Source organism: Engraulis encrasicolus, chromosome 2, assembly GCF_034702125.1.
Source record: "Engraulis encrasicolus isolate BLACKSEA-1 chromosome 2, IST_EnEncr_1.0, whole genome shotgun sequence".
Classification (NCBI taxonomy): domain Eukaryota; kingdom Metazoa; phylum Chordata; class Actinopteri; order Clupeiformes; family Engraulidae; genus Engraulis; species Engraulis encrasicolus.
The window spans coordinates 34001017-34008516 of NC_085858.1; the positions used below are offsets into that span (position 1 = coordinate 34001017).

The 7500-nt window shown below is 49.2% G+C and overlaps 1 protein-coding gene across 1 annotated transcript in view; it reads left to right on the forward strand.

The window, feature by feature from the left end:
• Nucleotides 1-7500, forward strand: part of s1pr2 (sphingosine-1-phosphate receptor 2) — a 48867-nt gene that overhangs the window by 757 nt on the left and 40610 nt on the right. The gene's annotated exons all lie outside the window — the stretch shown is intronic.

Below are 7500 nucleotides of genomic sequence, written 5' to 3' on the forward strand. Positions count from 1 at the left end.
TCGGAAGTATATAGATGTGATTTGACTAGAACAATAATGTTTCTAATCTCAATTAGGTATTTGAGAAACATTCGCCTAGTTTCATCACAATCAACGTTAATGTCAAAAGAAAAGATCACAAGTAACCTCACTATTCGTAAAGTATCGGTAACGTTAGCTAACATCAAAAGTCTCCATCGTTTTGGATACCTCAACAAAATGTTTTGTTTGCAACTTGCGATATCTCATGGTGTATGATGACAGAAAAACATTGACATTTCCCTTTTTAACTCACTTCGTGCCTCGTCTTCAGTGGACTGAGACATTGGCCACAGAAGTCAGTAAAGATAAGGTTATCTCTGTTTTGTTATCATTTAGAAGTGAAGATCTCACGGGTGTTTATTCCCGTGACTTTATCATGATTCAACTAACAAGCGAGCCTTGACGTTTCTGTCTCCTTGCAATTGGTGATTTGTTTGGGAAAAAAGTGCAAGGAAAGACACAGATGTTTAGTAAGCTGTGGGCAGTTTTAATGGGTAACGTGTGCGCTGTTAATCATAAACCTGTGAACCGTCATGCCGAAAACACAACATGACTAGAACTACTAGCCGACCAACTAGAATGCGCTGTGCCGCTGTGGTTGTGGTTCGCGGGGTGCTGTGCTGGGTTATGATTTTTTTTTTTTGTCCGTTGCAAGACCCTCTGTCTGACCCTCTTATGATGTAGCGAGAGAGAGTCACTCATCCGTCTGTGTAAAGGTCTCATTGTTCTTTAAGGATGTATTAATTAGACAAAAGAGTCTATTATACTATCAGCAGTGCTGCTGGCAGTATCTGTTCAGTGGTCAGTGGAAAGCTGTCCACTCTTCCCCCCGTACAGAAAGCCAGGCTAGACATTGATAGAGGAGTTTTTTTTAAACCACATGTACATCTACTGTCTAAGTCAAACATTTGTCAACAACTAAATTTAAATCAGAGCATTAAAGCAGTAAAGACCAGTTATCATCTGATGGAAAAACTCGTTTTCTCAAGTGAATATCCCCATTGAGGTTCTGCACTATGGTTTGGGTACCACTAAAACTGTCACCTGGTACCTCCCAATACAACCAAATAAAGAGGCATACGTGGTCATTGTAATGTTGGACTGTTCTAGATTTTTGTGCAGTGGACTGCATGCATAAATCCAGGTCAAGTCAGTTACAGGCTTCTCTCCGTCCCTTCACGGTGACTCCCACTCCCAGTCTTGCTTGGCAGCAGTATCTGCTACATTGTTAAGACACAGATTTTCTGTGCCACCATTGTGTCATCTCTGTCTTGACACACTTAGGCTAGCAAAAAAAGTAGAACGAAAACCATACTTTTGAGGTCAAGTACTGTTCTGTGAAACCCAACTAGTGGACCTACTGGTGCACATGTAGAGAGCAGATGGTGATGTGCTTTGCAAGTGCAAGATGCAAGCGTGCCCTGCGGTTAAGATATGGCAAAATCAAAGCCATCTTGGTCTAATGTGCTGTGATTTTTTTTTCCCCTTATAAAGCGAAAGATGTAGAGATATACAGTCGAAACTCGCATGTTTTCGAGGTCAAGTACTGTACTGTGAAACCCGACCAGTGGACAGACTGGTGCACATGAAAAGAGCAGATGGTGATGTGCTTTGCAAGTGCAAGATGCAAGCGTGCCCTGTGGTTAAGATATGGCAAAATCAAAGCCATCTCAGTCTAACGTGCTGTGATTTTTTTTTTTAGTGTAGGCATGTACATCCAATCGAAACTCCGGCACATAGCTCTATCTCTCAACTAGGCCTCCCTCCCTACAACCTAAAGTAGAGCAATCTTGCCCAAAACACATACATAAAAACGAAGAAGAAGAAGGAAAAGAAAAACTAAACAACAGCAGACAAGCTGTTCAGTCAAAACAAAGACAATGGTTGATGTAATGGAGGTGGGGGGCTGTAAGCAGGCGAACGGCACATAAAGACCAGTAAACGATGGGTCACGATAACATCAGTTTTCATGGGTGTGGAGAGGAAGAGAGAACAAATGCAGCAGGGCAGCAGGAGTATCAGGTGTTGAATGAGGCTGTTGGCAGGTCCACTGTCGCCTGTGATGACAGTGCGAGAGAGGAAGAGGGACGGGGCGGGGGGTGGAGAGAGAGAGCTAGAGAGAGAGAGAGCTAGAGAGAGAGAGAAAGGGAGAGAGAGAGAGAAAGGGAGAGAGAGAGGTGTCGCTGAGGCCTATTTGCTATGTGTCAGTGTGTGTTTTTCTGGGGGGTTTAGGGGTGTAGGGTGGGGTGTGGTGCATTGAGAGTAGTTAAGCGTTGAGGTAAGGCTATTGCTGTGTGATGGGGTGGTGTTGTGTTCTTTAGTAAACACAGGACTTTCCCCATTCACTGGGGAACCAACCGCGCTGAGCACTGCGCTGATAGGAACCTGATCCGACCCGAGTGGGGCGGCCCGCCCCGCCCAGTCCCGGTGTCTGCCTCGGTACCCGTGTGAGCCGCCCGATGCTTCATTACACCGGAACAAAACCTGCCGTCGTGCGTGCTGATGCCCCATACCCAAACGGGCCACTACCAGCATTCACAAGCCCCACTATACAGTACCAGCTACAGGGCCGCTAACAGCTGTGGCTGGGCCCCGGGGACTAAACCATCTGAAAAGTCCACCATTACTCAACACTACATACAGTACAATGTAAGAGGGACCTGATTCTGGGCCCCTGCTCTGCCTGGGCCCGGGACAACTGACCCCTTTCTCCCCCCTGTTGGCCTGCTCCCCCTGTTCACAAGCCTCGCTACAGTACAGTACAGTACCAGCTAACCCCCCCCCCAGCTGAGCACTCCAGGCAGCCAGAAACAACATTGACCATCATGCACCAGTGACAGGTTAACCCTGAATTACACTTTATTGATTCCCAGCAGGACCACGGTTAGGTCATTACTACATCTGTTCACTGATCCATAATGGACTGTTTATATTGACTCAGTGTGTGTGTGTGTGGACAAGCAAGGTCTTGACCGTACAGGTCGGTGGAGAGCCTGAAATCGCTATTACACACGGAAGAAGGCCTGAAATGTTTGTGTGCGAATCACTAAGACTAAAAACCTGAAGAGTGTTGTCCTTTGTTTCTTTATTCTTTGTTCATCTACTTTATGCGGGATCCAGCCCCCAGTTAAAAAACTAGAACAAGTAGCAGGCAATGGTGTGAGCTTGCAATGTGCGTCTCCTCCACATCACTGTAGAGAACCTACAAGCCATCACCACAACACACAGTGCAAAACAGTAAGTGCGATGTCAAACGTTTTCGAAAGGACTTTTCCCTGCCTGCTTTGATGCGTTGGCTGAAAAGCTTTGTCATCTTGTATACACAACACCCGCCATTGCCGCCAAAACCACATAAATCTGCATGCAGCAACGGCTTCTTCAGTGCACTTCCTGTAACTGTACTTATGCGCTATTGCATGTCTGACCACAGCCCCCTGCTGAACGCCTACTACTGTCCTCAAATCCTGAGAGAGAGAGGACCTTCTTCACTGTGAAATCTCATCTCATCTCTTCCTCACAAAGCGGATGGATCTTAAGATGGCTGGTGGGGGGGTTAGGTGGAGGTAGGGGTGTTGTGGGGTGGGGTGTGTGCTCAGGCCCGCCGACAGGGGGGACAAAGGGGTATGTTGTCCCAGGCCCAGGGAGATGGGATGTCCAGAATTGCGTTGCCATTACATTGTATTTATTGGGTAGGGGGCCCTTTCAGCTGACTTTGTCCTGGGCCCAGACAAAGTTGTCAGTGGCCCTGTGTGTGCTTGTTGGGCTACTACAACGTTTGAATGCAGAGCCGCGGACAGTGCATGGGAAGCCTACTTACATAAACAGGCGGATAAATAAACACATGTATAAGTAAACCCAAGGACAAATAAATTGCGTGATGTAGCCAGCGGTGGGAACTAGATGTGTGGGAGTTTTTTTTTTGTTTCGTTGTTTTTTGGGGATCGTGTCACGTGAGAGTAAGTGGTGTTGGGGAGTGGGGGGGGAGTCGGGGGGGTTGTGTGCACGGGGTCAGGGTTGGATCATGTCAAGCGAGCTGGGCGGGGCGGCCCAGGGTAGTTAAAGTTGTGTGTGTGTGTGTGTGTGTGTGTGTGTGACGTGGGTGCGTGCTTGCATGTGCAATCATGTGAGTGTGAGGGAGTGACTGGGCGAGAGAGGGACCAAAAGAAAAAGCGAGAGAGAGGGAATGTGAGGGACTGCAAAAGAGAGAGAGAGAGGGAATGTGAGGGACTGCAAAAGAGAGAGAGAGAGAGAGAGAGAGTGAGAGAGTGAGAGAGAGAGAGAGAGAGAGAGAGAGAGAGAGAGAGGGACCGTGTGTGTGTGTGTGTGTGTGTGTGAGAGAGAGAGAGAGAGGGGCCGTTTGTGTTTGTGTGTGTGCGCGTGTGTGTGTGTGTGAGAGAGAGAGTGTGTGTGTGTGTCCGGGTTTTTGACTGCAGTGGAGGCCTCCTGAGGCTGGCCGCCTGTGAAACAGAGCTGATCCTATGGGAAGCAGGGAGGAAGGACTGAAGGCTCTGGAGTTCTTGTTGCATCACCCCCCCCACCCCCTCTCCTCTTCCATTTTGGGCCGCACATAAAAGATTCACATGGAACACAAGAGGCCTGAGCATGGGGACTGGAACTCTAAACTGTATTGTCGGCAGCCAATAGGAGGATGAGGAGGCTGATGGCTTTTACAGTGTTAACTCGCTCACGTCGACTCACGTAATGGGACACTAGTGAGTGAGCTCACCCCCCCCCCCCACACACACACACACTCCCCTTTCCAGTTATACAAATCAATATGTGCCATCAGTGGAAATGTATGAATGTATCCTATCTGTCATCTCCCCATTTCCCCCCCCCCCGTTTGGCTACCAGAGGCATTAATGGTACCATGTGGTGTGGGGGCCAGCTGGGCTACAGGCTGTGCTGCTTACACCGCTGCCCTGCCCTGCCCTGCCCTGCCTCCCCTCTCTTTTGCCATGATCCCTCTCTTTTCACTTGTCCTCCATCTCTCTCTCACTCACTCACTCACTCACTCACTCACTCACTCACTCACTCACTCACTCACCCACACACACTTTCTCTCTCCATGCTTTCCTTCTCCTTCTCTGTCTCCCTCTCTCTTTCTCTCTCTCTTTCTTTCTCCCTTTCTTTCTCCATGCTTTCCTTCTCTTTCTCCCTCTCCTTGGTGCTCTGGCTCTCGTCCCCTCTTTAACACTCGCACTCCTCCATTGTATTTAATGCTTTCTCCGTCTCTCTTTCTCTCTCTCTCTCTCTCTCTCTTTCAATCTTTCCCTCTCTTTCTGCCATGCTATCCCTCTGCCTCTCTTTCTCTTGCTCTCTCCTTCTCTATTTCATTCTCTCTCTCTCTCTCTCTCTCTTGGCCGCGCCACCACCCACCTCCATGCCTGAAAAACACTTTCTCTGGGTGTGGCAGCTGGAGCTAAATAAACGCCTTCTGTTGGAGCTGAGCTGAGCTGAGCGCAGCGGCTCGCTAGCCCCGGAGAGCAAGTTCCAACTCACTCACAGCACAGCACAGCACACCACACCACACAACAGCCGAGCGTATCGCAGCCCCCGACAGCACAGCCCTTCCTTGCAGCTTGGCCTGTCTCCCAGCCAAGAGGAGGGAGTGTTGAGGTAGAGGACTGGCAGGGGTACGGTGGCACAGGCTTGCCACCGAGCCTCTATGTATCCGTGTGTGTGTGTGTTGGCGCAGTTGGGAAAATGTGTGTGACATGTGCTTGTGAGCTAAACGTGAAGAAGTGTTTGTGTGTGCAAGAGCAGCAGGGCTACAGTGCCAGTCTTGCCACCGAGGCTCTATATACCCGTGTGTGTGTGTGTGTGTGTGTGTGTGCAATTCGGGAAATGTGTGTGTGTGTGCGTGTGTGTGTGTGTGTGTGTGTGTGTGTGTGTGTGTGTGTGTGTGTGTGTGTGTGTGTGTGTGTGTGTGTGTGTGTGTGTGTGTGTGTGTGTGTGTGTGCAATTCGGGAAATGTGTGTGTGTGTGCGTGTGTGTGTGTGTAGCAATTCGGGAAATGTGTGTATCATTTGTTATAGAGAGTGTGTGTGTGTGTATCATGTGTTTGAGAGAGTGAGTGCGTGTGTTTGTTTGTGAGCTAAATGTAAAGAAGTGTTTGTGTGTGTTGCAGTGCACACATGCACACACAAACAGAGGCTGTCTGTTGAACACATGTAGTATGGGGCAAATGCACTCGCTATGGCAACAGATGTTTACTTCCATATAGCCCAGATATGCAGTCAGCAGAACAGTGGCAGACACACACACACACACACACACACACACACACACACACACACACACACACACACACACACACACACACACACACACACACACACACACACACACACACACACATTCAAATAAAGGACACACTGTACTCTCATGACTATCGCGCTCTCTCTCTCTCTGTCGTTCTTTCTTTCTTCCATTCCCTCTCTCACAAACTCTATTTCTCGCTGTCCCACTAACACACACACACACACACACACACACACACACACACACACACACACACACACACACACACCCCAACTGAGACACTGGTAGGCCCGAGACAAAATTTATAAATATTTAGTGAGCCGACTGACAGTGTTGAGAGAGAGAGAGACAGAGAGAGAGAGAGAGAGAGAGAAGGAAAAACGAGAAAAGGGAACAACTGAAAAAAAAGACAGAAAGGAAGACAAACTGGCCATTTTAGGACACACCGTTCGACAGAGGATAGAAGGCCTGCCTCTCGTGTGGGCTCACACAGCGGTGATCTGCTCCTACTGTCAGTGCTGCTAGTGCTGTCGTGGTTGGACCCTGGGACAGTCATGTCAAAGGGCCCCCGATACAGACAATGTAATGAGGACCCGATTCTGGACCACCTCCCCATCCTTGGGCCTGGGACAACTGACACCCCCCCGCCCCCCACCCACCCCCTACTCCACACACACACCTAATACAGACTTCTCACTTTTAAAATCCCTTTATTGAACAATTGCACGGTCTATACGTCCACAAAATGGCACAAAACACTTCATCCTAAGTCCCTGCCCACCAACCCTAACCCATTATAAACAAACCCATTACTAAAGGTAAACCAGCACACCACTTTACTGACCTAATACGGACGTGGACGTGTAATTTCCGGGCCCCCCCTTCTCTCAGGGCCCGGGACAACTGACCTGTGTGTTATTCCCTCTCCCCCACCATTGACTTTCCTCGCTTTCCACATGTGTGCCTCGCATCCCCTGGGCCAAAGCTTGCCTTGAGCTCAGCTCAGCTCGCAGGTACACATTAAGGGGCTGGGCTGTGTACAGTAGCGTCCGTAATAAGTGACTGACGGATGGGGGAGACTTCATTCCAGGCTGCTGCAAACCCACCCACCCCCTCCCCTGGTCCTCCCTCCTCTCGTCTCAGGTTCCCCACGGCCTGACCACATGTGAAAAGGCATGGCAGCTTGGCAGGCCAGATGCGGTCAGATGTAGTATT